Below are 23,981 nucleotides of genomic sequence, written 5' to 3'. Positions count from 1 at the left end.
AATTCACAACAAATATTATGAGGAATTAATGTATTGTAACATACTGTATATAGGTTTTTCAAAGACACATTGAACCATACTCCAACAAGTCATATATCGATTCATCCAAAAGGGTTCAACAACTGCCTTTTTATGTTTTTCAAAGTTGTTGATAGTGTCAATGTCATGCATTCTAGTTAATGGAATTTACTGTATTTTTAGGTTTATAAGACGCACTGGATTATAAGACGCACTCCAAATTTAGAGGAAAAAAAAGTTAAAAGAAAAAATGGGGTCTGTCTTACAATCTGGTGGTGTCTTACTGAGAGCAGGCGGCAGTGGTAGTGGAGCGAGGGTCACAGGAGGCAGAGGCGGTGGTGGAATAGGGCGATGCTGTGAGGCTGTGCTGGGGCTGCGGGCGCTGTGCTGGAGCTGCGCTGTGCTGGGGCTGCAGGCCGAGGGCACTCTGCTGTGGTGGGGCTGTGGGCGCCATCCTGTAAATGTCAGCGGTGCGGACTTCAAATAATGACGCCGGAGTTGGCACATGCACAGATGGAGCTCTTGGCTCAAGATCTCATCTGCGCACCCGCTGCCTCCGGTACATTGATCTCCCAGCAGTGGACTTAAGGAAAATGGCACCTGGAGGTGGCATGTGTGCAAATGAGATCTTGAGCCGAGAGCTCCTTCTGCGCACACGCTAACTCCAGGCTCCATTATTTTGAAGTCTGCACCGCCGACATTTTCAGGATGCTGTCCGCAGCCCCAGCATAGCATAGCGCCTTCGATCTGCAACCCCAGCACAGTGCAGGTTCAGCACAGTACTGTAGCCCCAGCACAGCAAAGCGCCTTCGGCCCGCAGCCCCAGCAGTACTCCTGCGACCCCTCTCCACTATCCCCAGTAAGCAACATCCGGATTATAAGAGGCACCCCTCATTTCTCTCCGAAATTTTGGGAATAACTGGGTTACTCATTAAGCGAGGTTCCACTGTACAGTATATGATCACAACATTCATGAGAATAAATCAAGATGACTTCTGTTCCTTTTTATTTACTGGCATTTGTCAGACTTGTATGCCCTTGTGCATTTCGTACAGAAAACCACAATCTGCTGCACTTTTCTTTACCATCATTTACTGCAAAAACATGAAACACAAGTTACACTTCTTTTTAAAAAGGGAACCAATAAACATACAATTAAAACTGTAAGAAATATCTACCAGTTTTATAGCTTACGGGCGTTTCTAAGGTATACATCTAATTTATGCCCAAATGCAATAGCCTTTCTCAATATATTTTTCTATTATTTAAGATGAAAAACTACCATAAGCAATTGGATATTGATAAGAATCTCTGTATATAAGAGTCACAAATGATAAGATTATTGTCCTTCGTCTTAAGCTACTGTGTTTGGTATTAATAAAATATACCAGCAATATATCTGTAAAGGAAAGTGATCAGTTATTAGTTTAGAACTGAAATAAAGTAAGGTGCAAATATTTAAGTAGCACAAAAAATGAACACTGCTTTCAAAATTAGAAAATATTAATATTTTAATTTAATCAATTAGCAAAATGCAAAGTAGAGGAACAAAAGAGAAACCTAAATCAAATCAGTATTTGGTGTGGCTGCCCGTCTTTTACCTTCAAAACAGTATTAGAGCAAGTACACTTTCACACAGTTTTTGAAGGCAGTCAGTAGGGAAGTTGTAGCAAATATCTTGGAGATCTAACCACAGATCTTCTCTGGATGTAGGTTTGAACAAATTCTTCTGTCTCTTTATGAAATACTAGACATGGTTGATGATGTTGGGATCAGGGCCTAGTTCTTCTTTACACTGAAGAAAATTCTTAATCACATTGGCTGTATTTTGGGGGGTCATTGTATTGAATACTTTTGGAACCAATCAAATGCCTCCTTGATGGTATTACATGATGGATAAGTATTTTTTAATATTGAGAACACCAGTGCCGTAACTAGAGTTTGATGGACCCTGGTGCAAAATTTGGACCTGGGCCCCCCATCCCCGAATGTTGGTCAGATGTATGTATATGTATGTATACATTAAGCATTCTAAATCCTATAATGACATATGAGTTGCACTCCCCCCCCCCATTTTGTAGTACTGTCCCCCCCATTCTGTACTAATGTTGGCCATCCTGGGCTCCTTTCTGGGAAATATGTCCCTCATCCTGATATATATGTTCACCATCCAGGTAAACATGCCCCCATCCTGGTATACATGTCACCCATTCTGGTATATATGCCCCACATCCTAGTAAATATGTCCCCCATCCTGGTATATACTGTTCCCTGGGCCCCATCCTGATATATATGTCCCCATCCTGGTCTATTGTCCCTTTCCTAGCATATATGTCCTCCTCCTGGTATATATGTCTCCATCCTGGTTTATTTGTCCCAATCTTGGTATGTATCTTCCATCCTCGAAACATTCTGGTATGTATATCCTCTTCCTTGGCACTTTTTGGTATATATGTCCCCATCCTGGTTTCTGTGCCCTTCCTGGTATGCATATCTCCCACCTTCTATATATATCCCCCTCCTGGGTCCACCCTGGTATATATGTCTCCATACTGGTTTTTGTCCCCTTCCTGGCAGACATGTTCTCCTTCTTGTATATATGTCCCCCTCCTGATATATTTGTTTGCCGCAAAAAGAAAAAAAAAACAAACAAAAACATTTTACTCACCCTTCCTGGTTGCCACATTGTGGAGCTTCCTCTCTGAGCCACGATGCATTTCAGCTGGATGTGTGCCCTCTGACGCACATACAGCTGAAGCAAGGCAGGGACTGGGGATGGCAGGTCCGCTCCACCACCCCTGGTAATCTTCAGCTCATGGAGTGCCAACATTTCCCCGCTGGAGGCCATATCCTCACCATCTCTGTAGCTTGGCTTGCCTGCAGCAGTGTGATGAGGTTGCAGAGTGATGACCTCATCACACTGCTGCACGCTGGGCCGTGGGATGAAATGCTGGCTCTCTGCTTTACTGACCTTGCTTCTGCCACACTAAAAGGGCTTTGCTTGCAAACTAGCCATGTGCAGTGCTTGAAGAAATACTGCCGGGCCCCTCTGCTGCTTCTGTGACCAGAGCCCGGTGAAGAGTGGGGCCCAATCCAGGGCTTAGTAAGCTAAGTAATTTCCCCGGGCCCAGCCAGGACCACCTCTTTACCGGGCCCCATACACGAGTCATGGTTGTCATGCCCTGATGGTGGCCCTGCATCCACGGGCCCCATGAACCCCTGGGCCTGGTCATAGTCGTGACCCCTGCAACTGTGATCATTCCACCACTGGAAGACACCTTTAATCTTCACCAAATCCTCAATTATATTTGCTGAAATGCAGCCTCCAACTTGTAGCGAACCTCCACCATTCTTCACTGCAGCCTGCTGTCTCTCGTTATTATACCGCTCCCTAGACCTTTGTGAACAAACTGCACTTTTTTAAAGCCAAATATTTCAACATTATCAGTTAACACCTGCAGTTATTTTTCTTCCCATCATTTACTATCTTTTCATGCATGCATAGTTAGACACTTGGCCTTGTTTCTATATTGAAGGTATGGCTTTTTAGTCACATTTCCTCCATGAAGACCACTTTGGCCAGATTTCTCCCAGCAGTGATAGGAGTAGCTGGGTCCCCCTGAGTTCTGCCAGTTCTGAGCTAATGGCGCTGCTGGACATGTTTTGATTTTGAAGGGAAAGTAATTATAATGTGTCTTTCATCTGCTGCACTAAGGGGTACTTTGCACACTACGACATCGCAAGCCGATGCTGCGATGCCGAGGCGATAGTCCCCGCCCCCGTCGCAGCTGCGATATCATTGTGATAGCTGCCGTAGTGAATATTATCACTACGGCAGCTTCACATGCACTCACCTGCCGTGCGACGTCGCTCTGGCCAGCGAACCGCCTCCTTATTAAGGGGGCGGGTCATGCGGCGTCACTGCGACGTCACACGGCAGGCGGCCAATAGAAGCGGAGGGGCGGAGATGAGCGGGATGTAAACATCCCGCCCGCCTCCTTCCTTCCGCATAGCCGACGGGAGCCGCGGTGACGCAGGTAGGAGATGTTCCTCGCTCCTGCGACTTCACACACAGCGATTTGTGCTGCCGCAGGAGCGAGGAACAACATTGGACCGTCGCGTCAGCGTAATTATGGAATTCACCGACGCTACACCGATGATACGATTACGACGCTTTTGCGCAGGAAGTGCATCACTTTCGACATGACCCCTCCGACATCACACCTGCGATGTCGTAGTGTGCAAAGTACCCCTAAGGTTTCATGGCCAACCCCTGCATCTATGATGCTCAGCAATGCCATTTCTCGGTGTCTTCAATGCTGAGAAATACAAGCAGATACATTTTCATCAGGCAGTATAATAAGTGAAGCATCTGAACAGCTTAAAATTTATTCTGCAGCAGGACAATGACCCCAAACCTACAACCAACGTCATTAAATGGGATCTGTCCTTTGATTTTATAGTACAATACTAATATTATCTTTAAATAAGGCACAAGGCGACCTTTCAAAATCAGTAACTTTTATAGTTCTCGCTCTTCCTGTTATCTTGTTGTAAGCTCCATAGAATTCAATGTGATATAGTAACTAGTCAAGCATATGTAAATACAAACTGCATATTCACTTCTACCTCCTCCCACCTCTCAGTGCTGCATCAGTGATCGTAAATCTGAACTGAATTTACACTGCTGCTCCCACCCATACTCCCCCCACCTCTCAGAAGTGATAGTGAATGCACTGGGAGGTGGAAAGTGGGAGCAGTGAATATGCAAATTGTAGAGTGCAGGACACACTGAATTCTACAGAGCTTACAGCAGGATAACAGGATAAGGTAGAGCTATAAAACTAAAGCCCCCATCACATTTAGCGACTTACCAGCAATCCCGAAAACGATGCACCCTGATAAGGATCACTGGTAAGTCGCTGGGAGGTTGCTGGTGAGATGTCACATAGTCAGACCTTACCAACGACTTAGTAACGATACAGGTCGCAGTAGCGACCTGTATAACGATCTCTGCTGTCATTGGGACCCTGTCACACAGTGTTAAACATAGAGATGCGTCCTGCCCAGCAGGACATCGCCTTTGAAGAAAATAAACCAGAACAGTGTGTAACGATCAGCAATTTAACAGCAGGGGCCAGGTCGCTGCTTAGCGTCACACATAACGAGATTGCTGGTGAGACCCCTATTACGTCACAAAACCTGTGACTCAGCAGCGATCTCGCTAGCGATCTCGTTATGTGAGAAGTACTCCTTACTGATGCTGAAAGATCTTCTTAAGCCCAATTCAAAAATAACATTAGTATCACACTGCAAAATCACCTAACAGATTTCCTTTTTTTTTTTTAAACCAAAATGTTTTTATTAAAGATTTTGTGCATTACATAAAACATACAATTCGGGGTCAACATAACCCCTACAGTCCCATCCCTCCCTCCCTCCCTCCCACATGAGAAACCAAGAAGCAATAAACATATATTTGACCATTCCCCACATGTGATATATAGATGCCGTAGCTCTCCACAGAAAATCCCTTGACCTATGGAGTATTAGAGGATCTGGAACATCCATGTTCTTATCTCAGGGACCATCATGTATACCTTATAGCCAGACACAAACAGGGAACGAGTTCATGGTAGGAGGTTACTGTTCCCACAGTCGTACTGCCTTTCAGCTATTTATTCCATAGTTTAAAACAAGCCCAACAGATTCCCTTTAAGAGTTAGCTATCACCATTATAAAGAAGAATAAGAAGTCTTGGCAGTGCGGCAATTATTATATGGGTCCCATAGAGTTATGAACTCAACTTCATCAAGTCTGTGTGAGATCACATGAAGAGACAGAAAGATTTGTGCAAGCCTACATCTTCTACATCAAGATCTGTGGTTAGTTCTCCAAGATGATTGGAACAACCTCCCTGCCAAGCGTTTTCCAAAACTATAGGCATGTCTATCTAGAAGAATTGATGCTTTGATGTTCTTTTGAAGGTAAAAGGTGGTCACACCAAATATTGATTTTCTTTAGATTCCTCTTTTGTCCATTCAGTTTGCATTTTAATAGATAAAAATAAACTCTTAACACTTCAATTTTTGGAAGCATTGTTACTTTGCATTATTTTTTTTCCACACCTGCTTAAACATTTGCACAATACTGTGCATAAGACAAAAAATGCATTTCCATATGTATTTAAAAGATTGGATCCATAATTATATTTCCACATTGATTAATGAGCCAGGGTTTAACTTGACAAATAGTACTTGTGAATTAAAATGGATTTTGGTAATATCATGTGAAAACAGCCATATGCCTATATATTAACCACTGGAGAAGAAAGAAGCCACACTGACACATATTGCAGAAAGAGTCAGGCTAAATACAGTAAGTTTAAGACAATTAAGGGCAGTAGTTGAAGTATATCACAATGCACATACCTTGTCATGCATGAGGCATAGAAGACAACGACCTAATAGATTTCTGCTCCTGAGTGAGAAACAAGAAAGAGCTATTGTAGTGGGCAAAGATGCATTAACACTGCACACTGGCGACACTGACTCACTTATTCCTACTTTTTAATGAACCAAGCAAGAAATTATAAAAACTGCAAAACATCAAATCTTGGAATGGAATTAGACAAATCTACTTTACTGTACATTCACAACATATACTGGGTTCTCAGTATATCTCTTTGTAAAGGTGAACATTTTAGCTAAGAAAGTAAATCCATGTGAATTTTGTATTTGGTTAATGAATCACCAGGAATAAATATGTTTATATTGGAACAACAGAAAAAAACTGAGGAAAAAAAGGCAAATTGGATAAAATTTCACACAAAACCTCCAAAATGGGGCGTACAAAATTTCTGGCACCTTTCCAAAATTGTGGGTAAACAACTTTGTATCAAACGTGAGATACTTGTTTAAACTCATCTGCGGCAAGTAACAGTTGTGGGCAATATGAAAATCACACCTATAATCAGATACAATGGGGAGACGTTGATTCAATATTTGCATTGTGTGTCTGTGTGTGCCACACTAAGCATGGAGGACAGAAAGTGTAGAAAGTGTAGAAAAGATCTGTCAAAATCTCAAGGTTGCAAGGCCCTCTCGTGAGATCTTGATGTTCCTTTGTCCATGGTGCACAACATAATCAAGTAGTTTACAAACAATGGCACTGTAGCTAATCTCCCAGGACATGGATGGCAGAGAAAAATTGATGAAAGTTTGCAAGGCAGGATAGTCCGGATGGTGGATAAGCAGCCCAAATCAAGTTCCAAAGAAATTCAAGATGCCCTATATGCTCAGGGTGCACTAGTGTCAGTGCGAACTCGACATTTGAATGAAATGAAATGCTGTGGCCGGAGACCCAGGAGGACCCCACAGATAAAACAGAGATATAAAAAAAGCTAGAATGCAGTTTGCCAAAATGAGTAAGCCACAATCCTTCCGGGAAAGCATCCTGTGGACAGATGAGACCAAGATAGAGCTTTGTGGTATGAACATTATTCTACTGTTTACAAAAAAACTAATTTGGCTTAACAAGAAAACAACATAGTACCTACAGTCAAAAATCGTGGAGTTTCAAAGATGTTGTTTCAAAGGGGTTGTTTTGCTGCCTCTGCCACTGACTGGGTACCTTAACTGTGTGCAAGACATCATTAAATCTGAAAATTACCAAAGGATATTGGATAGCAATGTAGTTAGTGCCAAGTGTCAGAAAGCCGGGTTTGCATCCTAGATCAAGGTAAGGAGAGCCAGCACGATCTGAGAGTGGCATGCATCCTATCAAAAGTGCAAATAAATGGATTTATTCCAACTGTACTATAATACAAAATGAGATTTTTAGCAAATAATTGATCAATTCTTTGAGCCACCCCTGCCACTTCATGGCAAATCTCAATAGGGGGTACTACTCTATATTATGCATGTCATGTGCCATGCAGCCTCCTAGATAAATAAATTAAAAGCAGAACCATATTGAAGCACACGTACCTGTAACCTATATATAACTGCTTCCATGTCGCAAAAAGAGGCAACTGCGGATAAAAGACAGTTCAGGTCCCAGCGTGCGCAGCAGATGCCACACACACCAGGGCAATATCAGAATTGACCTTCACAGTGCCGGACCAACAACCATAAATCAAGGCAGATCAGATGCAAGTATGGTGCTTAATTAGCATTGTGTGTGGAAAAAGGGTGAGGCAGCTGAATGTGAACAGCCACCAACAGGAGGAGTATATTGTAAACCAAAGTCAGGCGTGCATGGCATGGTGGTGGTCAGCCACCAGACCAGTGTAGCAGAACTACAACCAAACAAAGAAAGGGGAACCAGCACGACCTGAGAGTGGCATGCATCATATAAAAAGTGCAAATTCACGGATTTATTCCAACTGTACTATAATACAAAATGAGATTTTTAGCAAATAATTGATCAATTCTTTGAGCCACCCCTGCCATTTCATGGCAAATCTCAATAGGGGGTCCTACTCTGTATTATGCATTCATGTGCGCTATGTGGCCTCCTAGATAAATAAATTAAAAACAGAACCATATTGAAGCACATATACTTGTAACCTATATATAATCGCTTCCATGTCGCAAAAAGAGTCAACTGCGGATAAAAAGCAGTCCAGGTCCCAGCGTGCGCCGCAGACGCAACACACGCCAGGACAATATCACAACTGACCTTCACAGTGCCAGACCAGCAACCATAAATCAAGGCGGACATGGAAGCGGTTATATATAGGTTACAGGTATGTGTGCTTCAATATGGTTCTGCTTTTATTTATTTATCAAAGAGGCTGCATGGCACATGAGATACATAATATAGAGTATGACCCCCCTATTAAGATTTGCCATGAAGTGGCAGGGGTGGCTCAAAGAATTGATCAATCATTTGCTAAAAATCTAATTTTGTATTATAGTACAGTTGGAATAAATCCATGAATTTGCACTTTTTATATGATGCATGCCACTCTCAGATCGTGCTGGCTCTCCCTTTCTTTGTTTGGTTGTAGTTATGCTACATTGGTCTGGTGGCTGACCACCACCATGCCATGCACGCCTAACTTTGGTTTGCAATATATTCCTCCTGTTGGTGGCTGTTCACATACAGCTGCCTCACCCTTTTTCCTCAGGCAATGCTAATTGAGCACCATACTTGGGTCTGATCCGCCTTGATTTATGTTTCCTGGTCTGTCACTGTGAAGGTCAGTTCGGATATTGTCCTGGCGTGTGTGGTGTCTGCTGCGCACACTGGGACCTGGACTGACTTTTATCGCAGTTGCCTGTTTTTGCGACATGGATGCGGTTATATATAGGTTACAGGTATGTGTGCTGCAATATGGTTCTGCTTTTAATTTATCTAGGAGGCCGCATGGCACATGAAATATATAATATAGAGTAGGACCCCCTATTGAGATTTGCCATGAAGTGGCAGGGGTGGCTCAAAGAATTGATCAATTATTTGCTAAAAATCTCATTTTGTATTATAGTACAGTTGGAATAAATCCGTGAATTTGCACTTTTTATATGATGCATGCCACTCTCAGATTGTGCTGACTCCCCCTGTCCCAGGTCATTGGTCTTCCAGCAGGACAAAGGACCCAAACCTATCCAAAAAGCTCCCAGAAATGGATGGAAGCGAAGCGCTGGAGAGTTCTGAAGTGGCAGCAATGAGTCCGGATCTAAATCCCATTGACACCTGTGGAGAGATCTTAGACTTGCTGTTGGGAGAAGGCGCCTTCAAATTTGAGACCTGGAGCAGTTTGCAAAAGAAATGTCCAAAACTCCAGATGAGAGGTGTAAGAAGCTTGTTGATGGTTATAGGAAGTGATTGATTGCAGTTATTTACTCCATATGGTGTGCAACCAAAAATTAAGTTGAGGGTGGCAACAATTTTTTCTGGCCTATTTTTGGAGTTTTGTGTTAAATTATGTCCAATTTGCCTTTTTTATGGTTTTTTTTTGTGTTGTTCCAGTACCCATAAAGGAAATAAACATGGGTATAACAAAACATGTAACTGCAATAATTTTCTGGAATAAACACTTAATTTTCTGGAACAAATTCAAGAGTGCCAACACTTTCGAGCTTGACTGTATTGGCTTCAATTAATTGCAAATACTAAGTTCTGATTTTATGACCAATAATTAAAAGTAAATATTAATTTTTTTATTATTAATTGCATCCTGATAAGGTCAAATTGACATGGGTAAAAGTAAAGCACTGTTTAATCTTTTGGATTTTTTTGTCAGGTAGAAAAATCTTAAAAGAAATATGTTGCCAGAAAAATACTAATTAACTTCTTTCATGTTAAATATATTTTTTTTTAACCTGATTTAGACATAAAAAGGTAATTGTTTGTGAACACATTCCCTTTAAAGTAATCCATAAGGTAAAGCTTTTAAGTTCCAAGTAAATAGAAAATTATTGATGAAAAGGAGCTAAGCCAAAGGAAAGCTCAAATTTTACAAAATGTGAAAATTCTTAGGATGCTTGCTTTTGGTAAGGAAAGTTCTATGTAGTCTCTCTCCAATAGAGAAAATAGTAATAATAATATATTTTTATTGTCTGTCTCAAATCTGATCCATCTCTTCTCTAGCTAGGCTTTAGATATGAGTTAATGTAGCAGTATTCTTGCTGTTTTTGAAGTATTCTTGCAAGTTTAGTGAAGTTTACAGTTACTGTAAAGTAACAGTTAAAAACACACACAAGAAAACGCGTTCTAATTATTAATGATGGGGAGTCTTGGAGACCCAATATTGGAAAGTTTTTACTATTTTTACTTTTAAATATTAGGGGCTTCTGAAATCCATACTAGACTCTACTCCACCTAAAGGATGTTCTCTGCAAGTTCTGCCACTTGGTGAAAAGGATGGCTTTGGTGGGACATGCATATTGAATTATTTCTTACTTTTCTATCGTTCTTACTGGAGAGTATAACATGCTGCCATAAAAAAAAACCACTTTCGATATAAAAGAGATTAGTCTAAAGGTGGGGCTTACTATTTCCCCTTACCATGGACTGCAAATGACCTTGGCTATCCCTTTGCCACCCACTGGATGTGCCAGACTTTGAATGTACACCAGACGCTGAAGGAAACAATTACTGGGGGAAAAAAAGAACAACAATTGGTTAGTGTCAGTTTAGGAAAAACAACTGTAACCTAAGGTGGGCTCAACGGGAGAGTGAAAGCTTTATCACTCTCCCAACAAAGCTTATACCAGGAAGCAACATTTTTCTGTTGGCTGAGGCCCCTCCCCTTCTGGTCACATGGGTATGACCTCACACAGGTCCTGCTAGTAAAAAAGTAAATTGATTGTATAATACTTATGCTAATTCTAACAGGGGAGGGGACAGCTATGAATACCCCCCAGATATTATCTGATCCTCAGCTGCTGTCACTCAAGAAGCTGGTTATTTTATAAACTTTACTTTCTTGGATTTCAAAATCTATATATCCAAGCTGACCACTAAAGGTATGTAGAGAATCAGCCTAATAGTGCCAGTATAGCACTGGCTTTAGGTTACAAATGAAAATCCTAGTGATTAGTTCCCTTTAATAGAAACAGTGGAGGTCAAGATGAGGTCTGAAAACAAAGTTAAATCTCTGAGAGCTGCTCATAGGATTGCTAGAGAAGCAAATCAGAACCCTCACTTTCCTGCAAAAGACCTTGAAGAAGATTTAGCAGACTGGAGTTGTGGGTGGTACATTGATCTACTGTTCAGAGACACCTGCACAAATTTGGCCTCCATGGAAGAAACATCAGAAAAAAACCTCTCCTTCGTCACCATAAAATTCAGTCAGAAGTATGCAGAATAACATCTAAATGAGCCTGATGCAATTTTGAAACAAGTCCTATGGACTGATGAGGTTAAAATAGAACTCTTTGGCTACAATTATCAAAGGTATGTGTGGAGAAAAAAGGTAATATAATTTTAGGAAAAGAACATAGCACCAACCATTAAGCATGGGGTGGATCAATCATGCTTTGTGGTTGTATTATAGCAAATGGCACGGGGAACATTTCACGGTTAGAGGGAAGAATGGATTCAATGACAGTTCAAGAAATGATTGATGCAAATAGAACACAACCTGTAAAAAAACCTGAAGTTGCAATGAGAATGACTTCTACAAATGAATAATGATCACAAACACACTTCAAAATCCACAATAGACGATCTCAAAAGGAACAAGCTGAAGGTTTTACAATGGCCCTCACAGTCCCCTGATCTGAATATCATTAAAAATCTGTGACTAGACCTCAAGAGAAGAGAGCAGTGCATGCAAGACGAGCCAGGAATCTCACAGAACTGGAAGACTTTTCCCAGGAAGAATACATGAAAATCCCTCAAAAAATGTTGAAAGACTCCTAGCAGGTTACAAAAACCATTTACAAGCTGTAATACGTACCAAAGGGGGAGCAACTGGGTACTAACCATACAATCTACAGTATAAGTTGGCCAGAAAATGTATAATGGTTCCCAAAAAACAGTAATAAATTCCTACAACGAACAATAGGGACCACATTTGACAATAATTACATTTATTTATTTCATCAAGTTAAAAAGAAAAATGCTAAGCGGAAATATAACAAAAACATTTTTCCTCATATATGATCCCGTACTCTAAAAAAAATACTTAATATACACGATCAATTAAATTAAATAAAGTAAAGGGCAAGAGCATGGCACTGAAGCATTTGCTGCAAGCAAAGAAGCGTAGTCCAGACACTAGATATACAACTAGGTATAATTCTCCAGTGAGAGAGTGTATATATTGCACAATAAGAGCAAACTTTGATGAATGAAGCTATCGCGAAACACATATTAGCGGTCTCCTCTGTGCTCTACACCATCTTTGTCCGGGTAATCACTCACTGCCACTGTAGTTCAAACTAATGCAGTCTGCATATCACTCTTTTTTTTGTATATATTCTTTATTTAAGATGTTTTTTAATGATACAAAAATATGCAGCCAACAAACATAAACATATGTTTTACAAAGAAATGTGGGGTGAGGTGGGGTGGGGGAACAGTAAGGGGAATGTAAAGAAGGTCAGAGTCATGGGAGATGAAGGGGTTAGATGGAAAATAGAGGCTGGGGAAAGGATAGGTTCCTGCCCGTCTGTTGAAACATGTGTCTTGTTGCAGTTGTTTGCATTTCAGAGTATGTAAAAGGATTGTCGAAACTTAAATATCCATGAACAGTATGGTATTTATGTATCTGTACCTATTTATTTATTAAACCAAGATGATATCATTGAATATGTAGAGGTGTCAAGCGATTCTTGCTGACTTTTGATATCGTCCCATTTTTCCCAAGATTCTAGAAGTTTAGCATTTTTTTTGGAATGATGTAGTCGTGATTTCTCGTGTATACTTATGAGATTCGTTTCATTAAACCATTCCGTTATGTTTGGTGCATCTTCGTCTTTCCAATGTCTGGCTATTAGGAGTTTTGCTGCGTTTATAAGCTGAGGTATAATCGATAGTTTATTTAAGTGTTTTTTGTGTGTATCAAGATTGAGGATAATGAAATTTGGGCTGAAATTGAGCTTGGTATTTAGAGTGTTTTCTATATGTTGTTTAATAGATGCCCAGAAGTTTACAATTTTTGGACATTGGTACCAATGTGTAGAGGAGTACCAGTCGCTTGGTTACATCTTCAGCAATGTGGTGAGAGACATTTATCGATTTTATGTAAAATATCTGGGGTTTTGTACCATCATGAGATTATTTTGTAGTTGAGTTCTTGGTACCTAGATGATACCGAGAGACTGAGCATTATTAAATACCATATGGATTTCACTGGGGTTGAGTGTAGTATTTAGTTTGGTTTCCCATTTGTTGATGTAAGATGGTTTTTCTGTACTGTTATATAAGTACTTGTATATTTTTGATATTAATCTACTCTTCCCATGAGCACTAAGTAGAAGTTCATGTTGGGGGGAGAAGTCGAAGTTGATATATCCAGAATATGATATGAGGCTATGTCATGTATGATTAATAGGTCTTTGTCGTTTAAGTCTATTGGGCTGAAAACGAGTTTTAGTTTGTTTGTGTTTAATGGTTTATGATTCTGTATTTTATCCCCTAGTGTTATATCGCTAGGATTTTTCAGTGACCTGATTGTGTTTTTTAGTGATCTGAATTTGTGGGGGATTAAGTATAGGATGGGGATTGCTTTGCAGATATTAGGTAGTAGGTCTAATTTTTTGTTGAATTTATGCCAAAGCCTGAGAGTTACTTTTGTGAAATGGTTTAGTATATTTTTGTATTTAAATTTATTGAAAGGTGTCAGTCAAAGAAAATGGGGTAAACTCCCTTTCAGATTATTGAGTTCTAGGGAAGTCCAGAGTTTTCTGCGGCGATTGGTCCGCAACTCCATGAGTCTAGTTATGTGAGTAGCTAACCAATAGAGTTCGAACTCCGAGAGTCCCGTAACTCCTTTATTTTTTGGAGTGGTCAGTGTAGCGTATTTTAATCTATGACTCTTTTTTAGCCAAACAAATTTTGAAAACATGCTTTTCAGTTTTTTGAAATATTGTTGCGGGATATCTATTGGTAGTGTGAAGGTCCAGGCTATGAATCAATTGTCTATATAATAAGATCATCTGTGTTTGTATGATTATTGCTCAGATGCTGATGTGCATACCAGGATGCACCTTTGGAATGTGTTATTGAAACAAATTATGCTAGGCTGAACAATGAAAGTATTCATAACACACTGATTGTATTCATAACATGTTGGTTCTCCCCAGCTGGGATGTGAAGCTGGGGCTTTATCTCTTACTAACCAAGATGAATAAGCGAAAATGTACAATGAACAAAGAAGTATTCAGTAGCTGGTTCAAAATGGTATTATAAAGCCAGTAGCAGGCTGATGATGTACTATATAGACTTTGTCGTTTATCTCTAACCAATCAAAGACAATGTTGAACTGAATAACTGTGTGTATTTTATAATATACGGGTTAGAAGATCATTGAGCTTCTCCCAGATAGAGACACGTCTCTGTGTGGTCATTTTTCCTCATACATACATCTCGCAGATCTAATCTGGAATCCTCGTCTGCGACACTGAAGACCCCTTAACGGTCTCCCCAACAGTTGGCACCCGTAACGTGGGGCACCGCCGATATCTGGATATACCGATATCTTGGACGTCATGGACTGGGACCCCCCTCCGTTCCAACTAAGGCCATATCAACCTCGACCCCGATAAGTGTTACATACTGTGAATTCACTACCGATGCGGTTGTTCTTAGAGAGGAGGGGGCGATGGGCTGTGTGTCCTTATCGGTGTTAAAGGTACCTGATTGTGACTCGGGGTGGTGCGCACTGAGGCCCAGTAGTACGATCCCAACCCTGAGCTGTGGGTCGGTTGTGTCACACGGGATCCAGAGGACGGATGTAAGGTTAGGGAAGACGGTGGTGGCCGGATATAGCTATTTAGACTGACCCGGTCTGTAATTGAAGACGTGGGGGGATACCTGTGACTGAAGATTAGGATTAGGACATTAAATTGGTACAGCTGACCAAGTCCGGAGGCCGGGACATTCTTTTATGTGTATATATATTTTTTGTACCTCCTCCTCCTTTCATGGGATACATTCCCGTGATCGAAGATAGGGATTAGGACAATAAATTGGTGCAGCTGATCAAGTTCGGAGGGCGAGACATTCCTGTTTGTAATTTACTGCATTTTTGTATGGACATTCTTGTAGGGATCTTACAGCATTTTTGTACATCCTCCTCCTCTCACAGGACACCATTGTTTTTATAGTAGGTGAGGGAGCAGCTAGTATAGGGGGGAGCGTTCAGTGCCGGCTGGACTATACTGCGCACCATATAGTCATAAATTAGTGTAATCCGATCACCACCAAGATAGCAATGATGTTCAGATGTGGAAGAAAGGAAGTTGAGAAGCCTGAGGATTCACAGAATGTGTTGGAATTAGTGACAGAAAGAGAGGGGAAAAAAGCTGTGTCATGCCCCGGAGATTTTCAAAGCATTAGGATTACTGAAAGGAGGTTGGCTACAGCAGTCTCAGTGGACAGCAGCACTGAAAGCAAAAAAGGTCAAGTTGAAAGACAAGGTTGTTGGATGATTCGGAGTTGTTTGGCAAAGTAGCGCAGAGGGTCCTCCGGCAGGTTGTTTCATTGCTTCCCCACAACCTGATCCCCATTCTATTCCCCTTGTCCCAGAGCTGCTCATGGATGTTGCTGTCCCACCCCCTGGCTAAGATACTCTAGATCCTTCAGTACCGCCCACTCCGCCCCCTCCATCCCTGTCTCGGCGTTAGTAGCCCCCACCCCACAGCTGGTAGAACCACTGCCCACTACCCACACATTGACCCTGCCAACTCCGGCTCCTATCTATCCCCAACTGGTCCCAGCTGAGCAACCACCCCCATATGACCCAGCAAGTTGGATCTGTTACCAGTGTGGTTATCAAAACCTGGGCTGGAGAGATGTTTGTAATAACTGTGCAGTTCACCTCCCAGATCCGAGCTACAGCCATAAACCTGCTCCTATTTTCCCTGTCCTGAACACAGACGGAGTTTACTATGTGCCTCCCATACAACAGAGAACAGTTGAGCAGATTCAGGAGCTGCCACCCCCACCTCTGCCCATGGCCCCTCCTGTACCTGTAATGTCATCCCTCTCCCCATCAGCCATTCTGACACCACGCACCCCGACTCTGGCTTCTGCCAATCCCCCACCCCCTTTTTCTTCCAGGGCATATAGTGAGCCTTACTCTGAGCGGTCCTGGACCTGTCCACAGGTTTTCAATTCAACATATGCCCAGATACTCACTACGCCCTCGGGGGCTCAGGTTTTGTTCAGGATAGGCACGGGAGGTTTGTTGACGCAGGAGAATTAGAAACAGGGGTCAGATGCCCGCAACGATGTGTAGGAGTGGGAATCCTTATAACAGAGAAAAGCTGGAGCAGAGACTGCCCCCATATCTGGAAAAGTGGGGGCTAGGCAGCTCATGAGAAGTTGCAGAGAAAAAAAAAACTGACTGAGTAGAGAATTAAAAAAAAAAAAAAAATAGCTCCAACAGAGATGTGAATTGTGGAGAGTAAAATTTACAAAGCTGCTTGTGTCTCACTCTGTACTGATGAGTGGAATGTGGCCCCTCCCAACTGGTGAAGCAAGTCTTGTTTAGCCCTTAGAGTTCAGGATTACACAAATGAAATTAATAGTTTATTTTTAATTTTCTGCTAATACCTGAATAATTAAATTAACTTTACAGGGAAAATTCAAATCTTGAGATATGCAAATTATATTTCTCCTACAGTAGAGGGCGCAGCAGACATATTATACAGGCTCTGAAGCTGGCCCTTCCACCGCAACAGTCATATTTACTGGACTACTATGAAATGTGTCTGTTATAAGAATGCTCTAATGCATATTTTTAGTTTTTATTTTCATAGATGGAACAAGATGTTGGTCAATTCTACACTGGATATGCTACAGTTTACACAACTTGAGTTAATCAAAATTTGAACCACTCCCTCCCCTCCTATAGGTACAGGAGGCAGTGATGTATTGATGCCCTCTCTAGATGGGTAGAATAGAAGTAGGTAAGATGGTCAAATGTGTATGTAGGATGTAGCTCTTTCCTGTTGTCAAATGAGCTAGGTATGCTGAAGATAAAGTCTAGATATGAGCTGATGGAACCGGAGGAGATCCCCGCACAGGTGCAGCTGACAAAGAAGCAGTGAATGGGCCTAGAGTTGAGGAGTCCCTTACCAATGCTGACCGGTACCATACCTCGGTGGTACTTGTCACATCCATGACATTTGTCACTCCTTGTGTTCTTAAATCCCTACAGGAACAAGCGATTCAACAAGGAATGGAGTGTGAGACGCAGGGAGCCAGCTGATTGAGGAAGGTCTGTGGATAAAAGGCAGTACACTCTCTCTGCCATGAGATCTCTTCTCATTGATGGCCCAGGTAACCTATGGACTAACATCTGTGAAAGACAGTTATCAGTGTGCGCTTTGGTGACACTAGGGTTCAGTACCCAGGTGGGCAGACTCACCCAGTCTTGAAAAACACGTCCTTAAAACAATGTGAGAAAAACTGTAAAGAGTCCACAGAAACACACCCAGCACCTGCTCTACCCATATCAGAGACTGCAGACTGATTATAGATGTATATCATGAGCAGGTTTTATGCAAGTTTGTGCGTGTTGTGTAAATTTCTTTCCAGGTTTGGTCAGAGGCATTCTAGTGCAGAAAACGACGTATTGCTGGAGACAACATGATGAAGGTGGTAAGTAAAAAATGGGTTTACAGAGGTAAAAGAAATGTATATTTTATGGAAAGGTGGACACTGGTAAGTCATAAACCAAATGCGTGTTTTGTTTGCCTTTAGTAATGAACAGGTCTATTTGAGGGATGCTTTTTGGTTTAGCACAGGCATGTACAATTTTTATATGATTGACTAAATAGTGGGATAAACAGGTGTATTCTCAAATTCCAGATCTTAAATCAGACCTAGTAGCATATGGTCTTCAGTCAGTTGACTGATTGATCCTAAAAGGACAAGCGAGAAAGAGCCATGAGTCAAGACTAGATGAGCTGATCCCGCTTCTCCCAACCACAGAAAATTCGATGAGGCTCAACGGCAGGACAACATGAATTCATGCCTCGCATTGCAGAAGGGTCGATCCACCGGAGCTGCACTGAGCATCTTGCTTGTATTTATCCTTTTCAAAAGACCTGTACAGTCTTAGACCATGGGAAAGTCCAATTACAAAGGGTGAGGTCTCGCCTAGGAGTCCTTGGTCTCAAACTGGTGAAGAAAACCCTTTAATCTCTCCGCCCATGCCTCAACGTTAAGTCAGGCAGGTTTTCCCAACAGATCTTTCTTCCCCTCTTCCTAAGAGAACAGAGTACCCTTAGTATTCGGAAATGGCAGAAGTGAGTCTTTAGGGGGGACAGTTGAGTGTACAAATTGAGTAACCTGAAATACTTAATTCAGCCATTTCACAGACCCAAATATGGGGTTTAGTTGAGGTAGCCTAACATATTTATGAATGCTTTTGTTTCCTACTAACTCATAAATGAATATATTCAGTGATTTTCCTTAATACAAAATGCCAGCTGTGGACTCTCTAATCTCAGGAAAAGGTTTGGAGGAGACCATCCCACCAAGCTGATGTCCCCACGATCCAGTCTGCTGAGCACTGGCAGGGACACGCGAATTAACGTCTCGCCTCAGAAACCGATTAACCTCAAACTGAAGCAGAGAGAGGCTGCCATTCCATCCATCCAAGGCTTCTCTGAGTCAGCGCTTCAAACTCTTCACATGAAGCCTCATCACGCTTTGGCTCTTTATCAAGAGCAGATCATCAAGGTTCACGAGTCAGCCCTGGATGGTCTAGCACTGACTAAGTATCCACCTTCTCGTTTAACATCCGAAAAAGAACCACAGACAATCTGTAGCAGATGTTTTTTTGGTTATGTGCTGACCTCAAGATAAGATCTTGATTAAACATTCCTTGGTCAGGACAATGTGCCCTAATGAAAGTAATAATGCCAATCCTAATAGCCCCTGTAAATCATAGAGTTACCCTCAAACAGATAAAACAGGCATCCAAGGGTGAAGCCAGAGCCCGTAGAGCTGTGTCAAACAAGGTACTACAGATCCCCTGGGGCTGCCCTCTGCTGGCTGCTTACTAGCATGTGTACCTGCTGACAACGGTGGTGGAAGTAGTGAAAACTCGGCTGCCGGTCCAGGTCGCTCCTCAGTATTATACAGCATTTTCCCTATATACACTACAGTATTATATAGCATTTGCACTATATATTCTGCATCTATTGCACTTTAATTATATTCTATATCATATGCACATAGCCTGTACTGCATACGTAGAGTGTTCCTATTTTTAACGGTGTATGTTTGTGTAACAATTATCCCATATGATTAGGTATTGTAGCGGACTATATTAATTTTCTCTGACCATATGGATATTTTTTGTGTCTACTTAATACTAATCTATTCTGTGGACATTGGAAGTGTCCTTATACATACCTCTGACAGTAATGTGTTTTGGACCCCAGTGGGGCCTCTGCTTTTTATTTATATCTTTCATATTTTAGTATGTAATCAATAAATATTTTATTATTTGGAAAGCGATTTACATTATTTTATCTGACTTGATCAGATTTCAGTTATATCTTGCATTTTAATGCTATTTCCTCCTACTGAAGGTCTTTGAGTGAACAGTGTTGTTAATCAGTAGATACAAGTAAAATATATCTTTGTACCGTGTTAGCCAGTAGAGATAAAAAAAATTGTTTAAAAGAACAGAGAGTCCTCAGTGGTTGATACCTTTTAATGGCTAACTGAAAAGATGGTAATAATTGCAAGCTTTCGAGACTACTCAGGTCTCTTCATCAGGCATGGTATAACACAAAATCTGAAGAGTCACGTATTTATACACAACAGGACTTAGAATAGTGCAGTAAAAAAAAAAAAAAAAAAAAAAAAAAAGAACAAGTTATATGAAACAGAACTATCTCTATAGAGATAGTTCTGTTTCATATAACTTGTTCTTTTTTTTTTTTTTTTTTTTTTTTTTTTACTGCACTATTCTAAGTCCTGTTGTGTATAAATACGTGACTCTTCAGATTTTGTGTTATACCATGCCTGATGAAGAGACCTGAGTAGTCTCGAAAGCTTGCAATTATTACCATCTTTTCAGTTAGCCATTAAAAGGTATCAACCACTGAGGACTCTCTGTTCTTTTAAACAATTTTTGTTAATCAGTAGATACACACCTGAACAGTCTGCAAGCCACCAGCTCTCCAACTCTTGCTCAGGGCACAGTTCCAGATCCATCAGTCTGTTCCACCTCTGCCACCAGTCACTGCCTCGCGGCTCCCATTCGATTTAATGGAGATCCGAAGTTAAACAGAGGGTTCCTGAACCAAAGCTTGCTCCATTTTAACCTTTTCCCTCACCACTTTGCTTTGGATCAAGCCAAAGTGGCCATCCTCATGTCCCACCTAGAAGGAGAAGCTTTAGCCTGGATTAATCCATTGTGGTAGAGGGATGATCCTACGAGATGCTTACAATCTGCTGCAGATACGGTCGGGTGACGAATGGAAGACGGCCTTCAACACCCGTGACGGCCACTATGAGTATCGGGTAATGTCATTCGGGTTTTGCAATTACCCCGGCGGTCTTTCCGGAATTCGTCAATGACATTTTTACGAAATCTGCTCTACACATGTGTAGTGGTATACCTGGATGACATTCTCGTATTCTCATGGGATCTGTCTACACACTGGAGGAATGTTCATAATGTTGCTACAGAGACTTAGGGAGAACCCTTTGTATGCCAAATACGAGAAGTGTCTCTTTAAGCATTCCTCTCTGGATTTCTTAGGCTACATTATCTCGGATACCGGTCTAAGGATGAATCTAGACAAACTATCAGTGGTACTGAAGTGGCCTCCCGATGATCTCAAAGCGATCCAGCAGTTCCTCAAACTTGGCAATTATTATAGGCAGTTCATCTTGCAGATCTATTACCTGGTTCTTCTCATCTCAGCCTTGACCCGCAAATGGGCAAATCCAAAAGCGTGGACCCCAGAAGCAGAAGACACCTTTATCTCCCTCAAGCAGGCCTTCTCTTCGGCCCCAGCGCTGCATATGAGTCGCCCCGACCACGGCGGTCGCCTCAGGGACACCGCCCCACCTCCAGGGACGCCACAGGGACTTCTCTTTGGGATCTTCTCTGGCGACAGGTATGTCAGGTTTATTTACATGGGAATCGTGATGCCACTCTTGGTTTGCGGTCAGGGTTATGGGTGACCGCTACTGCAGTTTTAACGAGCGTCTGGGGCTGATGGAATCTGCAGTCGGATGGTGTGGCCTGCTGAGAGTGAGGCTGGCCCCAGGGGCCCGGGTGTATGTGTGTAGAACAACAGGTCGCAGAATAACTCAGTTGCAGTCCAGAAAGTCTTCCACTTGTTTACTCACTTTCAGGTGTTTTTGTGAGGTAACCCGGGCGATGCTGAGATAGACCAGGTGGAACCAGGTATCCATCAGGCTGGTCTAGGGTTAACCGCTAACTTGCCATCCTAGCACTTCTTGTTTCGGACAACCCCTGACTTAAAGTACCATGGGATTCATCCAGGGAAGTCGCAACTGCCTTTTCTCTTCTTTCTGGCCCTTTGCTGGCAGCGTGGACCAAGGAAGATGGCTCCAGGCTTGATACTCCTTATGGGCCCCCTCATTGCTGCTGATGCTCGGACTCTGTTTTGGTTGGTGTGGGACTTGTGGTCCAAGCCACCGGCAGGTTTAGCAGACCACTAAATGGATGTCTGGCTCTAGGGACCTGTTCCCCGTGCGTGCCTAGCCACCAGAAGTCTCCGTACACGACCAGCTGACTTCCTCAGCGTCTTTCTGTCCAACTGCTGGTGACCATTCTCCCCACTAACGGCTACTTCACGGGCAGGGTCTGACTAGCGTGTCCGCACCTGTACACTCCTTCTCCCTGCGCTCTCCGCTTCAGACTGGCTTGCTCCTCTCCTACTCCTTTTTCTGACTGTCACTGCCACCTTAGCTTCCAGCCCCTTCCCAGCACCCCTAGCTGAGATGTGGAGGTACGCCACCTCTTGAGTCTGCCCAAGGGTCCCTGCAAGTGGCTATCTCTCGCCTAGTCCATTTCTCCCTACTGTCGGCAATTCTTCCTACTTCTGCCTCCAGCTCAGCAGCAGTCATAGGCCTGGTCCATCCCAGCTCCTCGCGGTCTCTTCCCGCTGTCGCCATCTTGCCTCTCTCGCTGTTCAACAGGTTCTGCCCACACTCCTTGCTCAGTTTCATTTCTTGTCCTTTTTCTCCCACAGGACTCGGACATCCCCGCAGTCCAGGGCCAGATCCGCCACCATCTTCTCCTCTCACGGGGCCAGAGTGCTCCAGGGGTTCTAAGACAGCCACACCTCTTCTTGGGCGGCACCCTCCTTCTGCGCTGGCTGCAGTCTTCAAATTCAGTGTCAATATGGCGGTGGTCCAAATTTTCTGATCGGACCGCTAAGGCGCACTGTCACCTGTCTAAACAGGTCTAGTCCTTATCCTTTTCGTGACGCCAAATGAGTCGCCCCGACCACAGCGGTCACCTCAGGGACACCACCCCACCTCCAGGTATGCCACAGGGACTTCTCTTTGGGATCTTCTCTGGCGACAGGTATGTCAGGTTTATTTACATGGGAGTCGTGACGCCACTCTCGGTTTGCGGTCGGGGTTATGGGTGACCGCCACTGCAGTTTTAACGAGCGTCTGGGGCTGATGGAATTTGCAGCCGGATGGTGTGGCCTCCCGAGAGTGAGGCTGACCCCAGGGGCTCGGGTGTATATGTGTAGAACAACAGGTTGCAGAATAACTCAGTCGCAGTCCAGAAAGTCTTTCAACTTCTTTACTCACTTTCAGGTGTTTTTTGTGAGGTAACCCGGGCGATGCTGAGATAGACCAGGTGGAACCAGGTCTAGGGGTAACCGCTAACTCGCCTTCCTAGCACTTCTTGTTTCGGACAACCCCTGACTTAAAGTACCATGGGATTCATCCAGGGAAGTCGCAACGAACTTTTCTCCCCTTTCTGGCCCTTTGCTGGCAGCATGGGCCAAGGAAGATGGCTCCAGGCTCGATCCTCCTTATGTTGGATGGACTTCATCACTGACCTGCCGAAGTCCTTTGGTTACACCACCATGTGGGTGGTGGTAGACAGGTTTTCTAAAATGGCCCATTTCACGCCACCGGCCGGATTGCCCTTTATGTCCTTGCTGAGCACTTCATCCAGCACTTCTTCCAGCTGCACGGTTTACCGTTCCACATTGTGTCTGACAGAGGTGTCCAGTTTACATCCTGGTTCTGGAGGGCCACCTGCAAGTTATTGGATGTTACCCTTAAAGGGAACCTGTCACCAGATTTTTACCTATTAAACT

This window comes from Anomaloglossus baeobatrachus, chromosome 2 (assembly GCF_048569485.1).
Source record: "Anomaloglossus baeobatrachus isolate aAnoBae1 chromosome 2, aAnoBae1.hap1, whole genome shotgun sequence".
Classification (NCBI taxonomy): domain Eukaryota; kingdom Metazoa; phylum Chordata; class Amphibia; order Anura; family Aromobatidae; genus Anomaloglossus; species Anomaloglossus baeobatrachus.
The sequence above is the reverse complement of the archived record's forward strand: the minus strand, read 5'-3'. Positions refer to the sequence as shown.